This window comes from Nomascus leucogenys, chromosome 3 (assembly GCF_006542625.1).
Source record: "Nomascus leucogenys isolate Asia chromosome 3, Asia_NLE_v1, whole genome shotgun sequence".
NCBI lineage: Eukaryota > Metazoa > Chordata > Mammalia > Primates > Hylobatidae > Nomascus > Nomascus leucogenys.
In genome coordinates this window covers 71,521,336-71,546,581 of record NC_044383.1, presented here as the reverse complement: position 1 = coordinate 71,546,581, position 25,246 = coordinate 71,521,336, and positions in this window count along the sequence as shown.

Below are 25,246 nucleotides of genomic sequence, written 5' to 3'. Positions count from 1 at the left end.
CTCAGCACTTTTGGAGGCCAAAGTGGGTGGATCACGAGGGTAGGAGTTTGCGACCAGCCTGACCAACATGGTGATACCCCATCTCTACTAAAAATATAAAAATTAGGGCGGGGCACAGTGGCTCAAGCCTGTAATCCCAGCACTTTGGGAGGCTGAGGCAGGCAGATCACCTAAGGTCGGAAGTTGGAGACCAGCCTGACTAACATGGAGAAACCTCATCTCTACCAAAAACCCAAAATAAGCCAGATGTGGTGGCACATGCCTGTAATCCCAGCTACTCGGGAGGCTGAATGAGGAGAATCGCTTGAACCTGGGAGGTGGAGGTTGCGGTGAGCTGAGATCACACCATTGCACTCCAGCCTGGGCAACATGAGCAAAATCCGTCTCAAAAAAAAAAAAGCCAAGCATGGTGGTGCACTCCTGTAATTCCAGTTACTCAGGAGGCTGAGGCAGGAGAATTGATTGAACCTGGGAGGCAGAGGTTGCAGTGAGCCAAGATCTCGCCATTGCACTCCCATTGCACTCCAGCCTGGGCAACAAGAGTGAGACTCCATCCCAAAACAAAAACAAGAACAAAACAAACAAACAAAAAACAGCTCCTGAATTTATTGATTTTTTGAAGAGATTTTTGTGTCTCTATCTCCTTCAGTTTTTCTCTGATCTTAATTATTTCTTGTCTTCTGTCAGCTTTTAAATTTGTTTGCTCTTGCATCTCTAGCTCTTTTAGTTGTAATGTTAGGATGTTGATTTGAGATCTTTCTAGCTTTTCAATGTAAGCATTTAGTGCTATATATTTCCCTCTTAACACTGCTGTAGCTGCATCCCAGAGATTATTGTACATTGTCTTTTTGTTCTCATTGACTTCAAAGAACTTCTTGATTTCTGCCTTAATTTCATCATTTACCCAGAAGTCATTCAGAAGCAGGTTGTTCAATTTCCATGTAGTTGTGTGGTTTTGAGTGAGTTTCTTAATCTTGAGCTTTAATTTGATTGCACTGTGGTCTGAGAGACAGTATGATATAATTTTAGTTCTTTTGCATTTGCTGAAGAGTGTTTTACTTCCAATTATATGATCAGTTTTAGAGTAAGTTTCATGTGGCACTGAGAAGAATGTATATTCTGTTGCTATGGGGTGGAGAGTTCTGTAAATATCTATCAGGTTCACTTGGTCCGGAGCTGAGTTCACGTCCTGAATATTTTTTTTTTTTTTTTCTTTTGAGACAGAGACTTGCTCTGTCACCCAGGCTGGAGTGCAGTGGTGTAACATCCGCCTCCAGGATTCAAGTAATTCTCCAGCCTGAGCCTTCTGAGTAGCTAGGATTGCAGGCGCACGCCACTATGCCTGGCTAATTTTTGTATTTTTAGTAGAGACGAGGTTTCACCATGTTGGTCAGGCTGGTCTTGAACTCTTAACCTCATGATATGCCTGCCTCGGCCTCCCAAAGTGCTGGGATTACAGGTGTGAGCCACCGTGCCCATCCCCTGAATATCTTTATTAACTTTCTTTCTCATTGATCTGTCTAATATTGATAGTGGTGTGGTAATGTCTCCCAGTATTATTGTGTGGAAGTCTAAGTTTTTTTGTAGGTCTCCAAGAAATTGTTTTATGAATCTGGGTACTCCTGTATTGAGTGCATATATATTTAGGATAGTTAGGACTTCTTGTTGAATTGATTCCCTTACCATTATGTAATGCCCTTCTTTGCTTTTTTTGATCTTTGTTGGTTTAAAGCCTGTTTTGTAGGAAACTAGGATTGCAACCCGTTTTTTTTCTGCTTTCCATTTGCTTGGTAAATTTTTCTTCATCTTTTTTATTTTGAGCATAAGTGTGTCTTTGCATGTGAAATGAGTCTAGGCCTTGTGGTGGTGAATTCTCTCAGCATTTGCTTGTCTGAAAAGGATTTTATTACTCCTTTGCTTATAAGGCTTAGTTTGGCTGGATAAAAATTCTGGGTTGAAAATTATTTTGTTCCAGAATGTTGAATATTGGCCCCCACTTTCTTCTGCTTGTAGCGTTTCTGCTGAGAGATCTGCTTTTAGTCTGATGGGCTTCCCCTTGTAAATGACCTGACCTTTCTCTCTGGCTGCCCTTAACATTTCTTTCTTCATTTCGACCTTGGAGAATCTGATGATTATGTGTCTTGGGGTTGATCTTCTCATAAGGTATCTTACTGAGGTTCTCTGTATTTTCTGAATTTGAATGTTGGCCTGTCTTGCTAGGTTGGGAAATTTCTCCTGGATGACCTCCTGAAGTGTGTTTTCCAACTTGGTTTCATTCTGCCTGTCTCTTTCAGGAACTCCAATCAGTCATAGGTTTGGTTTTTTTTTTTTTTTTTTTTGTAGGTGGAGTTTCACTCTTGTTGCCCAGGCTGGAGTGCAATAGTGCAATCTCAGCTCACTGCAACCTCTGCCTCCCAGATTCAAGCGATTCTCCTGCCTCAGCCTCCTGAGTAGCTGGGACTACAGGCATGTATCACCACACCCGGCTATTTTTTTTTATTTTTTTATTTTTAATAGAGACAGGGTTTCACCATATTGGTCAGGCTGGTCTCGAACTCCCAACCTTAGGTGATCTACCCGCCTCGGCCTCTCAAAGTGCTGGTATTACAGGCATGAGCCACTGCGCCCAGCCAGTTTGGTCTTTGTACGTATTCGCACAGTTCTCAAAGGTTTTGTTCATTCCTTTTTATTCTTTTTTCTCTAATCTTGTCTGCCTGCCTTATTTCAGTGAGATAGTCTTTAAGCTCCGATATTCTTTCTTCTGCTTGATTGCTTTGGCTACTGATACCTGTGTATGCTTCACAAATTTCTCATGCTGTGTTTTCAGCTCCATTAGGTTATTTACGTTTCTCTCTCAACTGGTTATTGTAGTTAGCAACTCCTGTGATCTTTTACCATGGTTCTTAGCTTCTTTGCATTGGGTGAGAACATGCTTCTTTACCTCCTTGAAGTTTGTTCTTACCCACCTTCTGAAGCCTACTTCTGTCAATTCGTCAATCCTTTTCCCTGTTCAGATCTGTGCCCCTGCTGGAGAGGTGTTGTGATCATTTGGAGAAGAGGCACTTTGGCCTTTTGTGTGTTCAGCGTTTTTTGGTTGATTCTTTCTCATCTTCATGAGTTTGTCTGGATTTGGTCTTTGAGGCTGCTGACCCTTGGATGAAGTTTTTGTCAGGACATTTTTTGTTGATGTTGTTGCTGTTACCTTCTGTTTGTTTTTCTTTCAATAGTCAGGTTCCTCTTCTGTAGGGCTGCTGTGGTTTGTTGGGGGTTCACTTCAGGCCTATTCATCCAGGTCACTCCTGCATCTGGAGATGCCCACAGAGGAGGCTGGAGAACAGCAAAGACAGGTGCCTCCTCCTTCCTCTGGGATTTCTGATCTCGAGGGACAGTTACCTAATGTCTGTAGGAATGCTCCTGTATAAAGTATCTGGAGACTCCCCCCAGCAGTGGGGTTCCCACTGCTGCTTTAACAAGGGCAACCCTACTTCTAGCAAATATTATGTTTCTCAACAGGACTTTGCAAACAAATATTTGAAAACCATTTCATTAGATGATCTGTATTATTTCCTCCATCCATGATACAGTGTAAAATGGGCAGTGTAAAATCCGAGTGTTCCTGCGCCGGACCACGCGGGAGTCCTCACAGGGATTCTCTCCAGCAGAATACAACGCTCTTTATCTTCCTTCTCTGAAACCTCTTCAAAACATCCCAAATCCAAGATCCTCCACACGGGGCTCGTCAGAAACTTGTGCCTCCAGGAATGGCAATGGCTCCCAATGACGCATGGATGGAAGAAGTACTAAGGTCCCACTCATGGTTTTGCTTCGCTTCTGGGCCAACTCCCGCTCAATTCAAGCTCCCCACACTCTGGGGCAAGGTCTAATGAGAAGAGCGCCAGACTCGCCCTTCCTGCGGAGAAAACGCTTTAGTTACACATGGAAGGGCAGGAAGGATGCGTGGAGCAAGGGAGTGCAAGGGGTGAATAAACGCTGGGGGGCCTTCGATGCGGGAAGGAAAGCTAGACCTGACCTGGCGTACAGGAGAGGAGGACCCAGAAACCCTGGGAGGCGGAGTAGAGTTGACCAGGTTAGAGGCTGGAATAAGTACATCAATGATGCCCAGTGAACGCTGCAACAGATTGAAGCCACGTGTTCAGGATGACACAGCAAAGCCTCGGGTTATGGAAACACGCACACATCGCTGGAAGCTTCCCGCTGCCTGCCGGGGGCAGCCTGGGTGTGCAAGCACGCGCTCGGGGAGGGTCGGGTGGCACTGGAGCATCAGGGTCAGGCTTGGGCCAGTCGGGCCCGGAATTGTGGTCACAGTGATGGGGGCCTACCCTGGACACAGCAGGTGTCTGCCCTACCACAGGCTCATCCTCAACACCCAGGGCAGCCTGGGGACCGCTGGAAGTGTCGGGGTTGAAAGGGTCCCGACTCCGGAGGGGAGAGGAGGGGAGGGGAGGGCGGCGCACGGCGAGGAGAGGGAGCTGGACCTGGAAAGTGCTCGCTCCTCCCCGGGAGACCTGCTGCAACGTAGAGCCGGCGCTGGTGGGCAGAGTGAGCAGGGGCCGCGGGCTGCGAGGTCTGCAGGTCCCCGAGCCCCAGGAGAGGGGATCCTGAGGGACCTGCCCGTGTGTCCTGGCAGCGGGCGCTCGGCCCCGCGGTCTCCCGGCAGGTGAGCGAAGCTGCGGCCTCGGCGGGGGCAGCGCGGCCGGGACAGCTCCGCGGGGCCAGTGGCTTCCCAGTTTGCGACCTGTGGAGAGAGTTTCAGGTTGTGGCTGCAGCTGGAGGCGCCGATCCCAGGGCTTGTCAACTTGCGCTGCAGAGGCCAACGCCTCCCCTTTGGAAAAAGAGATCCTCTGCTCCTTCGCTCCCGACGCTGGCATTTTAGGAGCCTCTGCACGACCCTGCTTTACAAATCCGTCCCTTCTGGCCTCCTTTTTCCAGAGCCCAGGAAAGGCCGTTTCGCCCTGCGAGGGACACAGAGCCGTTGACCGTAGTTGCAACTGGCAGTTGGCGCAGTAAGGACCTGGCCAGCGTTTCAGATTTGCTGGGCCGTGGCTGTCACCCAGGGAGCTGCTAAGGGGTGAGTGTCCCCGCTGCCCGCCCTCTTCCCCCAAAGGTCTGTGCCCTCGGTCTATGGGGTTGGCGGGCCTGCGACCTCCTCCCTTCCTCCATGTAGGGGGTGTCACAAAATCCATCTGAGGACACTCCTTTCCAAATTTCCTAACATCTTCTGTCCGTGATAGAAACAAAAGTAGCAAAAGTACAATACCCGAGGGCTATCTCTCTAGTCTGGTGCCAATAGGCTCTGTGGGATGAAGTTCCTTATCTTACCTGATTATGAGGAACACAGTTCTGTGTATTTTAGCAAATGTATTTGTCCCTGGAATCAACATCACCCCTTCCCCCGAATTCCCACGCACCCACGTGTGTCTGTTCCCCAGTCTCCCCCCACCCCAGGGAGCTGCTCATCTGATTTTTTACCACTCCAAGTTCGTGTCGCCTTTTGGTAACTGCAATCATACAGTAGGTAGTTTTTTGTATCTGATTTCTTTCTCGAAATGCAGCAGGATAATTTAGGAATCAGAGAGACTGAGGGGTTGAGGAGGATTTATTATTATTAGTTGTATTTAGGTGCAACCGCCCAGTCAGATTAACATCTAAAAATACTGAGCCCCAAACAAAGAGTCAGGTTACCTTTTAAGCATTTCGTGGGGTCGGGGGAGATCTGTGCAGGGGGAAGCATATTACAGAATTGAGAAACAAAGACAGTTCTTCAGCTGAGACATGCATTACATTATTTCTCACTTTTCAAGGAAAAACATGTTTTACGGCTTGAGTTTATCTGCCTAGTGACCTTGCAGCTGCACAGCTAGAGAAACAGGGTCTTCCCAGACAGACAGAAAAACAGGCAGTTAATTTTTAAAGGACTCCACCTCTTTTTCTTTCTCAGGGGGAATTGGGTTTTCTTACATACAACTGAGTTTTTGCTTAAACATTCTTTAATTTCCTTTAATTCCTGTTTCAGCAGCCTAATGTTTTTGAGCTCCTTTTATGTTATTGCTTAAATCAGTGTGTTCATGTTTATTACTGAGTAGGATTTCAGGCGTGGATACACCCATTATTCATTTTTAGTGTGAGAAGGAAACTGTTGAACAGCAGCAGTGCTGGACTTGCTGTCACTGGCTATTTTATTTTGAGATGGAGTCTCCCTCTGTTGCCAGGCTGGAGTGCAGTGGTGCAATCTCGGCTCACTGCAACCTCCGCCTCCTGGGTTCAAGCGATTCTCCTGCCTCAGCCTCCTGAGTAGCTGGGATTACAGGTGCCACCACTGCACCCAGCTGATTTTTGTATTTTTAGTAGAGATGGAGTTTTCCCATCTTGGCCAGGCTGGTCTTGAACTGCTGACCTCATGATCTGCCCGCCTCAACCTCCCAAAGTGCAGGGATTACAGGTGTGAGGCACCGTGCCCAGCTGTCACTATTTTAAACAGCAGTTTCTAAATGAACACACTGCTCTGCCACTCAAGACTATAAGAGCATAGATAAATTGCCCAAGCATTTCGTGTTTTCCTCCTCTCCAGGTGATGTGGTTGATCACCTGATTTATAGGCCAGAACTCTAAAAGTCCCTATCTTCAGTACACATTGAACATGGAGTCCTTATTCTTTGGAATGCATTTCTTTCATTTAGTTGTAACATGTTTAAAAATGACCTAAGTGCCGAGGCGGGTGGAACACTTGAGGTTGGGAGTTTGAGACCACCCTGCCAAACGTGGTGAAACCCCGTCTCTACTAAAAATACAAAAATTAGCCGGGTATGGTGGCAGGTGCCTGTAATCCCAGCTACTCGGGAGGCTGAGGCAGAAGAATCGCTTGAACCTGGGAGGCAGAGGTTGCAGTGAGCCGAGATTGTGCCACTGCACTCCTGCCTGGGTGACAAGAGCGAGACTCTGTCTTCAAAAAAAAAAAAAAAATGACCTAAGCAAATACATGAAGTGGAGAGGAAAGCACAATAGGTGATGAGGTGGAACAGGCTTAGGGAGCTGCAGGGCGTGTGACTGTGTGTGGGGTGGCATCCTGCCAAGTGGTAGGGTTAATCTGAGGGGCAGGTCACCAAATGCAGAGCTTTTCCTTTGGGCCAATCTAATTTTATTTCCCTAGGATTCTTTTGTTTTGCTTGGCTAAGAAAATCATCTCAGCCAGTTATATCCTCATGAACCTCAGCGATCTTCTGTGCACAATTTTCAATCAAAGAACTTAAAGTTAAAATTTAGATCTACAGGTCACTCCAGTAAAGACTTTTTTAAAAAAGACACAAATTTGATAGATCTTTAATATAACTCTTCAAGCTCATGGACTCATTTAAGAACAATAGCAAAAATTTTTTATTTTACAATACATGTATTCCTACAGTTAAAAAGTAACAGCCTCTTAGTCCAAAAAAGAAGTTATAAGATTTTTATTCGAGAAGTAATGCATGTTTTCTGTAAAACAAAATTAGAAAACTCCCAGAAGCAAGTAGTCAAGAAAGAAAAAAAATCACCAGTAATCTAGGATAATCACAAGTAGATTTTTGATGCATGGTCCTTATAATTGTGTGCGTGTTTTGTGTACACATATAAATTTAAAGAAAAATGGTTATGTCCTATCCACTCTATTTATCTAAACCTTTATTTCATACTGAACTTTCAGGCATGAGATGCTAAATGATTCGCTCTATTACTTAGCTAGTTAGCAGCAAATTGAGGTCAGCTGACTGAAACAAATCCAAGGAACAGGCAGGCGTGGTAGAGAGAAGTAACTAATGTTGATATCTTGGTGTGTTTTTTTCTATTTTAAAATTATTTTTTCTTTTATCTAAAAAGAAAACTCCATTTCCTACAGATTTTGACTACTGGGATTATGTTGTTCCTGAACTCAGCCTCAACGAGGTAATATTTGAGGAATCAACGTACCCGAATTTGTTTAAAATGCTGGAGAACTGTCTGTCCAAATCAAAGCAAATCAAACTTGGTTGCGCAAAAATCCTTGTGCAAATAGTTTGAGAGGAGACCTCAGAAATGTCTTGCAGAGGAGAATTTAGTTTAAAAAAATGCTAATTGACTCTAACAAAATAGAAAGTCAGTCCTCAATTTTAATAACTCTCTAGTGTTAGTAGTCTAAGGTGTGAGCATGCCTCAGAATTAGAACCAGTTCATGCTATACTAAGAAATAAATATTTTCTAAATGATGATATGGTGTTATTAGGTTACATTCAAATGAGGAAGACTCATATTTCTTCAATTATAATTATCATCGTCAAGTCATTCACCGTGAAAATATCTGGAATTGGTTCATACAGATACTTACATTAGTTGCCAAACACTCACTCATTTAGATAGTCAGCTGTGTTAAAGAAAAAATATATATTATAAAAATTACCTTAATTACTGGAAACACATGCCAGGGTATTTCTGCTTTCATGAATCAAATAGCCAATAAAAAGTTTCCAGATTTTGGAAGGCCCAACACATTATGATATTGTAGTCAATAGAGAAAATAAGCCCCTGGCGTTTCCTTCTGTATCATAATTATGCTGCATTTTAATTATTATTGTAATAAATCATTAAGCAGGTGCTTTAGGTTTTGCTGTGATGGTAGAATTGATTTTCACATTGCTTTGCTGTCCCATGAACATGACCTCATCCCTCATCAATGTAGCTCTAACCTTGAGATGTCTCTTCATTTCCTTCTTTTTTTTTTTTTGAGATGGAGTCTCACTCTGTTGCCCAGGCTGGAGTGCAGTGGCGCAATCTCGGCTCACTGCAACCTCCACCTCCCGAGTCCAAGCGATTCTTCTGCCTCAGCCTCCTGAGTAGCTGGGATTACAGGTGCGCACCACCACACCTGGCTAATTTTTGTATTTTTAGTAGAGACGGGGTTTCACCATGTTGGTCAGGCTGGTCTCAAACTCATGGCTTCATGATCTGCCTGCCTCGGCCTCCCAAAGTGCTGGGATTATAGGCCTGAGCCACTGTGCCCAGCCCATTTCCTTTTAGTAACTAGAGTCTAAATCCCTCAGACACATTCTGGAATCCAATGAGTTACAAGCTCTGTTAGGATGTAATAAGGATTTAGCCACATTCCCCACAGCACTTTAGGGTATTGCTGCTTCATGAGATGTTTTCTCTAAAGTAACCTTTCAAAGTCAGCCACAAAGCTCTTATTCTAGATCATGCTGGCATCTGACCTTTGTAAACGTACAAGAAAAAATAGGAAAAATGGAGATGCTAAGGGAGACACAGATATCTATTTCAAAAAGCAGCCCTTCCCACAAGCTACAGAGACATCATGACCTATAATGTTCAGAGCTGTGTTGATTCTAAGAGTTACCCACAGCTATTATGATTTCCTCCCATCACTAAAACTGTCATTGCTAAGATAATCGCTCCAGTTAGAGAGGGTAAAAGATTTAACAAGTAACTAATATGTAAAGGGCAGGGAAAATAAGGGGAGAGGGTGGTATGATCTCTGGCCTTTCACACTGTTAATATGCCAGGTGATAAAATGTCTCGTTCACTTGGAAACTCTGTCACTAGTCAGGCACTCCTTACAGTGTTTGTTCTCATATATGTCCTCATATTTTTTTCTTTTAAATTGGCTCTGAGAAATGGCTAGTGTACAATCTAATCATGTGATAATAAGTGTTAATGACAGTATGATCAGGTGATAACTGCGCTTCATTAACGTGTCTCATTATGATTCTCAGTCCCTTGTGGAAAATTGTGAAGAAAGGACCTCGGGTATTCCAGATTATATTTGACTGTAGCAGTTATGGAGCCCATATCCAGAGAGAAAGGAAGGTATCAGAGACACCCTTAAGCTCTTTCTCTAACCTTTGCTTCCCCAAACCTAAACATCCATCAATCATTTCTTAAAATTCACCATATACCAGCCGGGTGCAGTGGCTCACGCCTGTAATCCCAGCACTTTGGGAGGCCAAGGTGGGCGGATCACAAGGTCAAGAGATCAAGACCATGCTGGCCAACATGGAGAAACCCTGTCTCTACTAAAAAAAATTAGCCGGGCATGGTGGCATGCACCTGTAATCCCAGCTACTCGGGAGGCTGAAGCAGGAAAATTGCTTGAACCTGAGAGGCAGAGGTTGCAGTGAGCCGAGATTGCACCACTGCATCCCAGCCTGGCGACAAAGCGAGACTCCGTCTCAAAAAAAAAAAAAAAATTCACCATATACCTTCAGCATAATAAAAATAGTATAAATCCTGATATGACAAATAATATGTAAGATCATTTTAATTATAATTGCTGATATATTCTGGTATAAGTATACAGGCATTTATGTCCAAAACATTACAACCTTAATTATCCATAAGCAGGTTCAAATCGTTGAGAGAGGATACATTTATGTAAAGGTTTGAACATGTTAAACTTTGGTTCAGCTATACTATTCTTAATCTTAAGAGTAGTATTGTCAATCTATCACCCAGATTCCATTTCAATTATTTTTAATTTTCATATATCTATCCCCTATTCTGTGTAAATTTATAGAATGTTTTAATATTTGAGAGCACAAATCTACTGTCACAGTATTTAATCTTTTGCAATTTTTTCTTAATTATTATTTTACTTTTTAAATTGACATATAATAATTGTACATATTTACGGGGTATTTAGTGATGTTTGGATGCATACAATGAATAGTTAAGAGATTAATTAGCATATGCATCATGTCAAACATTTATCATTTCTTTGTGATGGGAACATTCAATATATTCCTTCTAGCAATTTGAAACTGTATATTATGGTCAACTATAGTCATCCCAATACTTTGTTCAATTGTAACTGAATCAGCAAAGATGTCATGATGCCATAATGGATCCATGCTAAATATGATGTTAAATGGAATATATCATTATATTTTCAAAGTAAGGACTAGTTTGAGATTTATATTTAAGTTTCTGAGTATCTGTGCTTGCATTCTTATATCTAATAAAGTATTTAATTGACTTACACTTAACATTCTTAAGGCCTAGGGCAAGAATAATAATAAAAACCTATATAGTACATGTTTAAATATTTAAAAGTTATAAATCATGTTAACAAACTGTTAAGTATGCTTTGTTCTCCCACTTTGACACATGCAGCTTCCTAATGAAATTCAAGTTTGGAGCTAGAATTCTTGGGCCCTCAAAGTCCAGTACCAGAATATAACGGCATGGGGAGAGCTGGTCCCCCAACGTGGTTTCACACCATGACAGGCCTTGTGTGTACACATTTTGGGTACCTCTGTGGATATGTCCAGGCTCAGTCTACCACTGAACCTCTGGTAAACAGCTTTGCATTGGCCCACAGGGCCTCTGGTTGTGCGTTCTCTATACATGGCTCACCATGAAAGACAGAACTGGAGGAGAGAACCATGAACCCTGGAAGCCACATCCAAGCCCTTTGAATAGAGTCTTTATGTCCCACAGCATTATCTAAAAGGTGGTAGGTGGGGCTGAGTAACTTATAAAGGAAAAAGGTATAATTGACTCACAGTTCAGCACGGCTGGGGAGGCCTCAGGAAACTTTCAATCAAAGCAGAAGGTGAAGGGGAAGCAAGGCGCCTTCTTCACAGAGTGGCAGGACAGAGTCAGTGAGTGCAAGCAGGGGAAATGCCAGATGCCCATAAAGCCATCAGATCTTGTGAGAACTCACTCACTGTCACAAGAACAGCATGGGAGAAACCACCCCCATGATCCAATTACCTCCACCTGGTCCTGCCCTTGACATGTGGGATTATGGGAATTACAATTCGAGGTGAGATTTGTTGGGGACACGGAGTCAAACCATATCAATGTCAAAGGATTTTCAGCTATGTTTTAAATTTGCCTCAGTATACAACTTGATGTTAACAACTGAGGATCAGGAATGAACACACAAAATTGATTTCCCTGGATTTTTCAAGGGAGAAATCTTGGTAAGAAAAGTGAGATGAGAAATGTAATCTTTGAGAGGCAGTACTCTGTACTAGGAAAGGCTTTTTGTAGTGGGGATCGATGGGTCTATATCCTGTATTCTATGCTTGAGATTTTTGACTTTGAGAATCAGTTTTCCTGTGAGGGCTAACAAAACCCGTCAATCTTCATGGTCGGCAGGAAATCCAATGAGATAACACAGAGACCAATACACGGCTTCTATTAATGTGCCAGATCATCAAGGCAAACCTAAGGCAAACAAATCAAAAGGCAATAGTCACTTGATACTTAGTCTTGATTTAGCTTAATGAATCATAGGTTCCCTTTCTAGATGGGAAACTATGACAATCCGATGGCATTGTAAAGTTCAATTTTGTGGGCCGGGCGCGGTGGCTCACGCTTGTAATCCCAGCACTTTGGGAAGCCGAGGCGGGCGGATCACGAGGTCAGGAGATCGAGACCACAGTGAAACCCCGTCTCTACTAAAATTACAAAAAATTAGCCGGGCGTGGTGGCGGGCGCCTGTAGTCCCAGCTACTCGGAGAGGCTGAGGCAGGAGAATGGCGTGAACCCGGGAGGCGGAGCTTGCAGTGAGCCGAGATCGCGCCACTGCACTCCAGCCTCGGTGACAGAGCGAGACTCCGTCTCAAAAAAAAAAAAAAAAAAAGTTCAATTTTGTGAGAAGCCCTGTGATGGTCAATTGCAAATGTGTCACTGTTTTAAAGACCTAGGTCACCCTTCAGGCAAATCATATATTATAAGCACATTTCAGATTTATCTAGAGCATAAAGCATAGCAATATAACAGCAAACATTTGTTAAGAGCTTACTATGTGCCAGGTATTATGCTAAGTACTTGATATGGATTTAATCATAACGACCATATTATTATCTACTTGTTTGCATGGGGAAGATGAAGTTTATAGAGATTACATACTTGAAGATCTGGAAGCTCATAAGAAATGGAGCTGGAATTTGAATCCACCCTTGTATACATTATACTGCCTAATGACACAAAATTTAGCCTGTTTGATAGCTTTTTTAGGATTATGCTAACATGACATCAAATTAAATTCTGATCTAGTCTAATTAATTTAATTCAATATATATGTATTGGACACTCTTCAATGTAACTGAACTAATATTTAATAAGAGGTTAATATAAACTAGGCATTGGTGTATAGATTTGACAAGATGAAAATTTCACCTTCAAGGAGCACTCACAGTTATTAGAAGAGAAAAACACATAAATAACTGTAATATTGAGTGGTATATTCCAACCTAGTTTTAAACATGGTATTGGTGCTAAGGAAGTTAGAAAAACAAACCAGACACAAAATCTGCCCACAAATGCTTGTAATTTACTTGAAGAACTCAATTCTAACACAGTTTCATCAGGTAATTCAGGTAAATATTCACTCTAGGCCCAGATTTATGGTAACTGATAATTACTGATAATTTCTTTAGATTTGTTGATATTCTACTTGATGAAACATTCAAATTTTACTTTACGTAAATGTGGCCAAAAGTGTCAGAAAATAACCAATTGTGCTTTTTATAAAAAAAAAATTAACAACGCTTGACTAAAGCCACCACACAGGGTGACTGTCATTATGGGTACGCTGTCTTTGAATTTTAAGGTATTAATCACAGAAGAGGAAACTCAGCCCTGATAATTGCCTATTGGGTGATTAATCATTTCCGTTAGTTACATTTTGACTAATCATCCATCCATCCGTCCATCCATTTATCCATCCATCCATCCATCCATCCATCCATCCATCCATCCAGCTAATATCCCATCCCACTCCACAGGAATATGGTGGGAATCTTAATATTAGCTATAAGCTGAAGCTGGCTCATATAGGCTTGTGAGGGACGATTGTTAAATTTCTGAAAACTTTACATGCTTTCCATACAACCATTAAAAAACTAAATTTTATAAACTTAAATAAATTATATTACAAATAAAGTTAATAGATACACAAAACTCATCATTTCCTAATAATTTTACTATATTTTGGTATTATCTGTGCTCTTAAGGTTATTCACATTTACTGTATCTGTATAACGAAGTTACTGCAATAATGGTGTGTTACTTTGCATCTCTTCTCAACTCCACATTCTGTGATGTCATGTTAGTAGCTTGAAATAAACTGTAAAGGGACTATTTATACCTTGGGAATTAGCAAACACACTTCAGTATATGTCATAGAGTAAAAACAGCTGGAGCAAGTGTTTTAAGTAATGGAGATCTTCAAAAGTACCACTTAGTTCCTTATTTATTTTGTAATGCATACCTTTTACTTTACTAAACATTTTAAATAAACCAAGTACATTTAATAATTTTAAAAAGTACATTATCTCTGGAGGTTTTATAATTTTTACAAAAACCCAGTCTGATACACAGCCATACTCTGTGTAGCAATCCCTTTAACTCTTAACTGTCTCTTCTGGCAGTTGTTTTAACATTTAGAAACAATATTCTTGCATTGCTTTTATTTGAATTACCAATTCTGGACATTATATATTAATTTCCTATTACAATAAATGAAAACATTGCTCTTTCAAATTCCATTCTTTTCTTCATACCATCTTCCTAAAGTCAATGACCTCAGTATTTTTAGTTAAATCTATCATTGCTCATCTTATTATTACTATATGTGTTTTGGTAATGGTAGGTGCAACTAGTGTATGCCAAATCTTTTTTCCATTTTATAAAGCATTTTTTCCCTAAATTTAATAATTGAGTCCTTGTATAATGTTTTTAGTTGCATAATTCTCTCTACCAATGTGTGTTAGCACTATCACTGTTGTTGTTTCTCTTATTGTTTTCCATACATCCTTAATTACATTGGAATGTTTAATCATATCATCTATTTTAACAATGAGTTCAATATACATTAGCTATTATCACTGTTGTTGATTCTCTTATTGTTTTCCATATATCCTTAATTATATCGGAATGTTTTATCATATCATCTATTTTAACGATCCCTGAAGTCCTCCTTCCTGAAATCTTCCACCTTCTCCAATTTGTGCTGGTTTCTCTCTAGCCTTGCTGCACTGGTGTCATCCTAGGACATATTTAGGCTTTGTGGTTGGAGCTATTATGTTTGGAAAACATGTCTTCCTCTTTCTTAGTTTAAGCCATTGCTTTACTGTATTACATCTACTAGTAGTTTTCTAAGAAAGAGTATATAGGAGATAGATTTTATGAGACATCAAAATACTTCATTCTACCATATTTGATTCCAGAAATTGAAATTGAAATTATTTTCTCCTGGAATTTTGAAAGCACTTCTTTGTATTTTAGCAGCCCATGTTGTTATTAGAATATCTGTTGTCTGGTACCTTTGAATTTCACCTTCTTTTGTGTGTATGTGTGTGTGTTTTAATTCAGTGAGCATTTTCATTTTCCTTTAGTTTTATCACGGAAGAGTACCTTGACTTTATCTTCCAACCATGGTATTATTATTATTTTTTAACTTCAGGAACCATATTTTAAAATTTCTAAAGGGCTTTATAAGTCACTTTGTTGTAAATGACTCATGCTACATTTACTTACGTTTTACTCTATGTCCACTCTGAGAATCTTTGTGTTATAATAGATGATTTCTATACCATTTATTTATTAATATAATATATGGATAATTAAATTTGACCTTTTATTTTATATTATGCTCTTTACTTTTCATTCATTTTGCTAAACACTTGATGGGATTCTTCAATCTGCACATCGTGCCTCTAAAAAATACTGCATGGTATTCAAGTTTGTTAATTTCATAATCTAAGAACTCAATCTTCTTTTATTTCTCCGTACTTCTTCCACCAACCCTACAGTCTTGGAATAATACTGAATTTATGTTGTATATATTTAATAAATATTGTTTACTTGACATTCCACTGTGTGTTTGCTATATAGAGACTGTCAGGAACCTAATTTATTTAATTTCCTCAAGTACACGGTGTTATTAGACATTATAAAAATATTTACTGAATAAATCAATGGTAGGATTACCTCATCCAGAGAATAGAACCTATTGCTCCAAATTAAATTTTACTTGTGTGATATATGGTGGAAATACATTAGAAAACCCTACCTCTCAGGCTGTAACATTATGATCTAGGAGAAAGGTAGTTGTAGGCCCTTCTTGAGTTATATTTTTTTGAAACGAGATGCTATTCTCACTTACCATCGTAGTATTATTTTTCTCTGGGAATACTTCTCCCATTTATAATAGAGGTCAGTGAGGGAAAATAGTCTTTCCCTTTTAGAAATTTATTTTATGATCAAAATCGATAGAGCCCATCTGTTCAATAAAAACAAGATGCCTACAAAAAAAAACAAAAAAAAATCCATTACAGAATTTTCATTCTTATTACTAGATTTCTTTCAAACAGGAGATGGTTAAATAACACAGCTTAAAATATATCCTAAGACTTCCCAATTTAGTCCTATTTTGCTTTTTTTTTCAGGCTCTCTTTAATTAGCCTGATGGCAGCTCATCAATGTCTCAGTATTTCTGAATTTCTCACAATGTTCTTTAAATGTAATACAGCTCTGTATATCAAACTTTTTAGAAAGAACAGATCTAACACAGTTCAGATTTAGATTTTAGTGGATTCAAAATAATGTGCTGTGTAGAGTTTATTAAGGCTTTTTACATGAAAGTGATTAGCACTTGTAACTAGCTAAATACTTAGCAATGTTCTACACAATTATCTCCGGGACTGATCTAGAGAATTTCACTTGTCTATCATTTTCTTCTTTCATATTTCCTTCCTTCATGTTTAAATGAGAAGAGACCAATTAACCCCTGACTCAGTCGTTGACAATGTTTCCTTCACTTCTCCTTGTTTTCCTGAGACTGGGTGTAGTTTGACTGAGTAATAAGGCAATACAGGGAAGTTGGCAAGGAGGTAAGAGTAAGGCGAGTGGGTTGCATGTATGCCAGTCCTCAAAAGACTCATCAATAGCCTGTGCCAGGCTGGGCATACCATTTATTATGGATATAAATGGACATTACAAGGTCGGGCGCGGTGGCTCACGCTTGTAATCCCAGCACTTTGGGAGGCCGAGGCGGGCGGATCACGAGGTCAGGAGATCGAGACCACGGTGAAACCCAGTCTCTACTAAAAATACAAAAAAAAAAAAAAAAATTAGCCGGGCGTGGTGGCGGGCGCCTGTAGTCCCAGCTACTCGGAGAGGCTGAGGCAGGAGAATGGCACGAACCCGGGAGGCGGAGCTTGCAGTGAGCCGAGATTGCGCCACTGCACTCCAGCCTGGGCGACAGAGCAAGACTCCGTCTCAAAAAAAATAAAAATAAAATAAAAATAAATGGACATTACAGTCTTGGGATTGCCATCTGGTTCTAACACTAGACCATAAGGGCTTTGAGAAGATCACATAGCCAATCACCCTGTCTGCCTTCCTTCCTTCCCTGCAAACATCACTGTGTGCCAGACACCATTCTAGTGAACAAAACAGATGGAAGGATACTGACAAAGACAACACACACATTAGATAATTTGTATGTCTAGTATCTTAGAAAGTAATAGGTACTGTGGAGAAAAGTAAAGCTGAGAAGGGCATAGGGAATGCTGGAAGCAGGGAGTGAGACCATTGTCTTTGCCCAAATCTACTGAATCAGAACATCCAAAGATGTGAGAAGCAGGTATCTAAATTAGAAACAAGCTCCCCAAAGGATCATGATACCTTCCAAAGTGTGAGAATTACTGACGTAAATAAAATTCCTACTGCTGCACTGCATCTCAGAAGTAGAGGAAGCACATTCTTCTCCAAAAGTTTCATAACATTTTTGTTCATTGAGGCTGTTTTACTGTTTGAGCTTCCTTTGAACATATATTAAAGGCTTCTTAGCATCCACATGCTTATTTCCATGGCTCCCCTGCTAATGGGAGGGCATACTGGGTTTTAAACTGTTGAAGCAAATATATTCCTTTTTTGCTCTAGAGAGCCTGGTCCTTTTTTGAATGATCCCTAACTTTGAAATTGCTAGTAGTTTGTTAGAGATCTTGAGGAGCTAAACAAATAAGTAAGAGGCATCTTGACACAGTGAAAAAAAGTTCTTAAGTTGGGTTCAGAAAACCTGAGTTTGAATTTATGTTACTACTAACCACTTGTATAGCCTTTCTGGGCCTCCATTTTTCATTGGCAAAAACTGGAGTAATGCATAAATCCCAGGACTGCTGGAAGGATTAAATACAATAACATGTAAAATCTGCTAGCACAGTATCTAGCACATATGACATGCTCAACAAATGCTAGTTCATATAATATGATATGACACGGTATTATGCTTCATCCAAGGACCAGTACACATGACTCAGTTAGTGAAGCTTTCTATGCCTGTAGGAGGAGTTCTATATGTGAGCATTTATTATCAATGATATTGGTAGAAATTTTACAGTTACTGGGAACTTTGGATACTGTATTTGCTGCAGATAATTATACCAACAAAATGCCCAGACCCCGGGAGCAATATGCCTCAACAGAGTGTCAATACACTTTAATAATTCTCTTCATAAAGTAAAGGTCTGCTTCAAAAGATAACCTTAAGACTCCATATCTTTAATTCTGTTAGTTCCTAAGATAAAAAAGAAAATGCTGCTCAGTGTGTATGGGTATGTAGTTGAAGAGGCTGATGTGTGTGTGTGGGAAGGGATGGGACATTTCTCAGGATTCTGGTTTTAAAGGTTTATTAAATATGTGAAGAACCAGAGGAAGATCACAATGCTGACTGTGAGAATACAATTGTTCTGTGTGGACTCACTTTTTTAAGCCTGAGAGGCTGTTAGCAACTCGGGGTTCTGCCCTGGAAAGCAGCAGGTTTACTGTTATGGGATCCTGTTGGTCTCTGGCTGCCAGAGTCTGTGTGACAGCAGACTGAAATTGATCTCCATTCTTGCAGACAATGATGAGCCTTATTGGCTCGAGCCAGGACTTCTCAAGAACATGGGATGGACACGTTCTCTTGCTCCTTCTCATAATTCAGGAAATATACTTGTCCCTGGGGCAGAACATTAGCTTACTTGTGGAGCAAGAATATGAAACGCTCGCCTTCCAAACCAACACAACCTTCATGTGACGATGACTATCCAGCTACAGCACTCATCTTTCCATGCTACAAATCACTAAGCTTGGCATCCTCATGTCAGACTAAGAAGACAAAGAGTTTATAATGTGAGGACAATTTACAAATTGTTTCTTAGCAAAGAAGAGTCTCAGAAGGTATTTAATAAAATATTGTTTTATTCCCTTTTCTTACATACTATTTTTACATAAAGTTGAGCCAGCAAAGCTCTTTTAAAATTAGTCTTTATTTATTAAACATATCATTAATCCTTTTCAATGAGAGAGAAGTAAACTTTAAATGATCAGAAGTGGGAAATGAATTAGTACAATTCTAGAAGAATACCTTATTCCTCAATCCAATAATTTCACAAGCATCATTATTGCATTTTCCACAGCCCACTAGTAAGACAGTAGTGTCCATTCAGATTTGGTTTTTAATCACTCCTTGGGAGAAATGTTGTTACAGTTGGGATCCTTTTTGAAAAATTTGCCTATGGGGCTAGAATATAAACTTATAAATAGTCACAGAACCAATCTGTCTGAAGGCATTTTTTTCTATAAAACATGATAGTCCTAGGAACTTGTTGGCAAGATGGCTGCATAGCAACAGCTCCGGTCTGCAGCTCCCAGTGAGATCGACGCAGAAGGAGGGTGATTTCTGCATTTCCAACTGAGGTACCCAGTTCATCTCATTGGGACTGACTGGACAGTGGCTGCAGCCCACGGAGAGTGAGCCAAAGCAGGGTGGGGCATCGCCTCACCCAGGAAGTACAGGGGGTCAGGATTTCCTGTTCCTAGCCAAAAGAAGCCATGAGAGACTGTTCTGGAAGGAACAGTGCACTCCCACCCAGATACTGCACTTTTTCCACAGTCTTTGCAGCTGGCAGACCAGGTGATTCCTTCCGGTGCCTGGCTTGCTGGGTCCCACCCCCACGGAGTCCAGCAAGCTAAGATCCACTGGCTTGAAATTCTCGCTGCCAGCACAGCAGTCTGAGGTCCACCTGGGATGCTGGAGCTTGGCGGGGGAAGGGTGCATGCCATTGCTGAGGCTTGAGTAGGCGATTTTACCTTCACAGTGTAAACAAAGCTTCAGGGAAGTTCGAACTGGGTGGAGCCCACCACAGCCCAGCAAGGCCGGTGAGGCCAGTCTGCCTCTCTAGGCAGGGCATCTATGATTAAAAAGGCAGCAGCCCCAGCCAGGGACTTATAGATAAAACCCCTATCTCCCTGGGACAGAACACCTGGGGGAAGGGGTGGCTGTGGGTGCAGCCTCAGCAGATTTAAACGGCCCTGCCTCACAGATCTTAAGAGAGCAGTGGATCTCCCAGCACAGCATTCAAGCTCTGATAAGGGACAGGCTTCCTCCTCAAGTGGGTCCCAGACACCCGTGTATCCTGACTGGGAGATGCCTCCCAGTAGGGGCCAACAGACACCTCATACAGGAGAACTCTTGCTGGCATCTGGCAGGTGCCCCTCTGGGATGAAGCTTCCAGAGGAAGGAACAGCCAGCAATCTTTGCTGTTCTGCAGCCTCCACTGGTGATACCCAGGCAAACAGGGTCTGGTGTGGACCTCCAGCAAACTCCAGCAGACCTGCAGAAGAGGGGCCTGACTGTTAGAAGGAAAACTAACAAACAGAAAGGAATAGTAGCAACATTGACAAAATAGACGTCCACTCAGAGACCCCATCCGAAGATCACCAACATCAAAGACCAAAGGTAGATAAATCCAAGAAGATGGGGAGAAACCAGTGCAAAAAGGCTGAAAACTCCAAAAAACAGAATGCTTCTTCTCCTCCAAAGGATCACAACTCCTCACCAGCGAGGGAACAAAACTGGATGGAGAATGAGTTTGACGAATTGACAGAAGTAGGCTTCAGAAGGTGAGTAATAAACTCCTGTGAGCTAAAGGAGCATGTTCTAACCCAATACAAGGAAGCTAAGAACCTTGAAAAAAGGTTAGATGAATTGCTAACTAGAATAATCAGTTTAGAGAAGAACATAAATGACCTGATGGAGCTGAAAAACACAGCATGAGAACTTCATGAAGCACACACAAGTATCAATAGCTGCATCAATCAAATGGAAGAAAAGATATCAGAGATTGAAGGTCAATTCAATGAAATAAAGCAAGAAGACAAGACTAGAGAAAAAAGAGTGAAAACAAATGAAGAAAGCCTTCAAGAAATACGGGATGATGTGAAAAGGCCAAATCTACGTGTGATTAGTGTACCTGAAAGTGACGGGGAGAATGGAACTAAGTTGGAAAACACTCTTCAGGGTATTATCGGGACAACTTCCCCAACCTAACAAGGCAGGCCAACATTCAAATTCAGGAAATACAGAGAACACCACAGAGATATTCCTCGAGAAGAGCACACCAAGACACAAAATCATCAGATTCATCAAGGTTGAAATGAACGAAAAATTGTTAAGGGCAGCCAGAGAGAAAGGTGAGGTTACCCACAAAGGGAAGCCCATCAGACTAACAGTGGATCTCTCAGCAGGAACCCTACAAGCCAGAAGAGGGTGGGGGCCAATATTCAACATTCTTAAAGAAAACCATTTTCAATCCAGAATTTCATATCCAGCCAAACTAAGCTTCATAAGTGAAGGAGAAATAAAATCCTTTACAGACAAGCAAATGCTGAGAGATTTTGTCACTACCAGGCCTGCCATACAAGAGTCCCTGAAGGAAGCACTAAACATGGAAAGGAACAACTGGTACCAGCCACTGAAAAAACATACCAAATTGTAAAGACCATCGATGCTGTGAAGAAACTGCATCAACTAACGGGCAAAATAACCAGCTAGCATCATAATGACAGGATCAGATTCACAATATTAACCATAAAGGTAAACGGGCTAAATGTCCCAATTAAAAGACACAGACTGGCAAATTGGATAAAGAGTCAAGACCCATCAGTGTGCTGTATTCAGGAGACATATCTCATGTGAAAAGACACACTAGGCTCAAAATAAAGGGATGAAGGAATACTTACCAAGCAAATAGAAAGCCAAGGAAAAGTAGGGTTTGCAATCATAGTTTCTGATAAAACAGACTTTAAACCAACAAAGATCAAAAGAGACAACGAAGGCCAATACATAATGGTAAAGGGATCAATGCAACCAGAAGAGCTAACCATCCTAAATATATATGCACCCAATACAGGAGTACCCAAATTCATAAAGCAAGTTCTTAGAGACCTACAAAGAAACTTAGACTCCCACACAATAATAGTGGGAGACTTTAACACCCCACTGTCAATACTAGACAGATCAACGAGATAGAAAATTAACAAGGATATCCAGGAATTGAACTCAGCTCTGCACCAAGCAGACCTAATAGACATCTACAGAACTCTCCATCCCAAATCAACAGAATATGCATTCTTCTCACTACCACATCGCACTTATTCTAAAATTGATCACATAATTGGAAGTAAAACACTCCTCAGCAAATGCATAAGAACGGAAATCATAACAAAGAGTCTCTCAGACCACAGTGCAATCAAATTAGAACTCAGAATTAAGAAACTCACTCAAAACCACACAACTACATGGAAACTGAACAACCTGCTCCTGAATGACTACTGGGTAAATAATAAAATGAAGGCAGAAATAAAGATGTTCTTTGAAACCAGTGAGAACAAAGACACAATGTAGTAGAATACCTGGGATGCAGCTAAAGCAATGTTTAGAGGGAAATTTATAGCACTAAGTGCCCACAAGAGAAAGCAGGAAAGATCTAAACTCGATACCAAACATCACAATTAAAAGAATTAGAGAAGTAAGAGCAAACAAATTCAAAAGCTAGCAGAAGACAAGAAATAACTACAATCAGAGCTGACCTGAAGGAGATAGAGACATGAAAAATCCTTCAAAAAATCTATGAATCCAGGAGGTATTTGTTGAAAAGATTAACAAAATAAATAGACCGCCAGCCAGACTAATAAACAAGAAAAGAGAGACGAATCAAGTAGACACAATAAAAAAATGATAAAGGGGATATCACCACCGATCCCACAGAAATACAAACTACCATCAGAGAATACTATAAATACCTCTATGCAAATAAACTAGAAAATCTAGAAGAAATGGATAAATTTCTGGACACATACACCCTCCCAAGACTAAACCAGGAAGAAATTGAATCCCTGAATAGACCAATAACTAGTTCTGAAATTGAGGCAGTAATTAATAAATAGCCTACCAACCAATAAAAGTCCAGGATCAGATGGATTCACAGCCGAATTCTACCAGAGGTACAAAGAGGAGCTGGTACCATTCCTTCTGAAACTATTCCAAACAATAGAAAAAGAGGGAATCCTCCCTAACCATTTTATGAGTCCAGCATTATCCTTATACCAAAACAGGGCAGAGACAAAGCAAAAAAGGAAAATTTTAGGCCAATATCCCTGATGAACGTCAATGCAAAAATCCTAAACAAAATACTGGCAAACTGAATCCAGCAGCACGTCAAAAAGCTTATCCATCACGATGAAGTTGGCTTCATCCCTGGGATGCAAGGCTGGTTTAACATACGTAAATCAATAAATGTAATCCATCACATAAACAGAACCAATGACAAAAACCACATGATTATCTCAATAGATGCAGAAAAGGCATTCAACAAAACTCAACCCTTCATGCTAAAAACTCTCAATACACTAGGTATTGATGGAACGCATCTCAAAATAATAAGAGCTATTTATGACAAACCCACAGCCAATATCATACTGAATGAGCAAAAATTGGAAGCATTCCCTTTGAAAACTGACATAAGACAAGGTGCCCTCTCTCACCACTCCTATTCAACATAGTACTGGAAGTTCTGGCCAGGGCAATCAGGCAAGAGAAAGAAATAGCGAGTATTTAATTACGAAAAGAGGAAGTCAAATGGTCTCTGTTTGCAGGTGACATGATTGCATATTTAGGAAACCCCATCATCTCAGCCCCAAATCTCCTTAAGCTGATAAGCAACTTCAGCAAAGTTTCCGGATACAAAATCAAAGTGCAAAAATCACAAGCATTCTTATACATCAATAACAGACAAATAGAGAGCCAAATCATGAATGAACTCCCATTCACTATTGCCACAAAGAGAATAAAATACCTAGGAATACAACTTATAAGGGATGTGAAGGACATCTTCAAGGAGAACTACAAACCACTGCTCAAGGAAATAAGAGAGGACACAAACAAATGGAAAAACATTCCATGCTCCTGGATAGGAAGAATCAGTATCGTGAAAATGGTCATACTGCCCAAAGTAATTCATAGATTCAATGCTATCCCCATCAAGGTACCATTGACTTTCTTCACAGAATTGGAAAAGAACTACTTTAAATTTCATATGGAACCAAAAAAGAGCCCGCATAGCCAAGACAATCCTAAGCAAAAAGAACAAAGCTGGAGGCATCATGCTACCTGACTTCAAACTATACTACAAGGCTATAGTAACAGAAACAGCATGGTACTGGTACCAAAACAGATATACAGATGAATGGAACTGAATAGAGGCCTCAGAAATAACACTACACATCTGCAACCATCTGATCTTTGACAAACTTGACAGAAACAAGCAATGGGCAAAAGATTCCCTGTTTAATAAATGGTGTTGGGAAAACCGGCTAGCCACATGCAGAAAGCTGAAACTGGATCCCTTCCTTACACCTTATACAAAAATTAACTCAAGATGGATTAAAAACTTAAACATAAGACCTAAAACCATAAAAACCCAAGAAGAAAACATAGGCAATACCATTCAGGACATAGGCACAGGCAAAAACTTCATGACTAAAATGCCAAAAGCAATGGCAACCAAAGCCAAAATAGGCAAATGGGATCTAATTAATCTAAAGAGCTTCTGAACAGCAAAAGAAGCTATCATCAGAATGAACAGGCAACCTACAGAATGGGAGAAAATTTTTGCAATCTATCCATCTGACAAACGTCTAATATCCAGAATCTACAAAGAACTTAAACAAATTTACAAGAAAAAAACAACCCCATCAAAAAGTGGGCAAAGGATATGAACAGACCCTTCTCAAAAGAAGACATTTATGCAGCCAACAAACATATGAAAAAATGCTCATCATCACTGGTCATTAGAGAAATGCAAATCGAACCACAATGAGATACCATCTCATGCCAGTTACAATGGCCATCATTAACAAGTCAGGA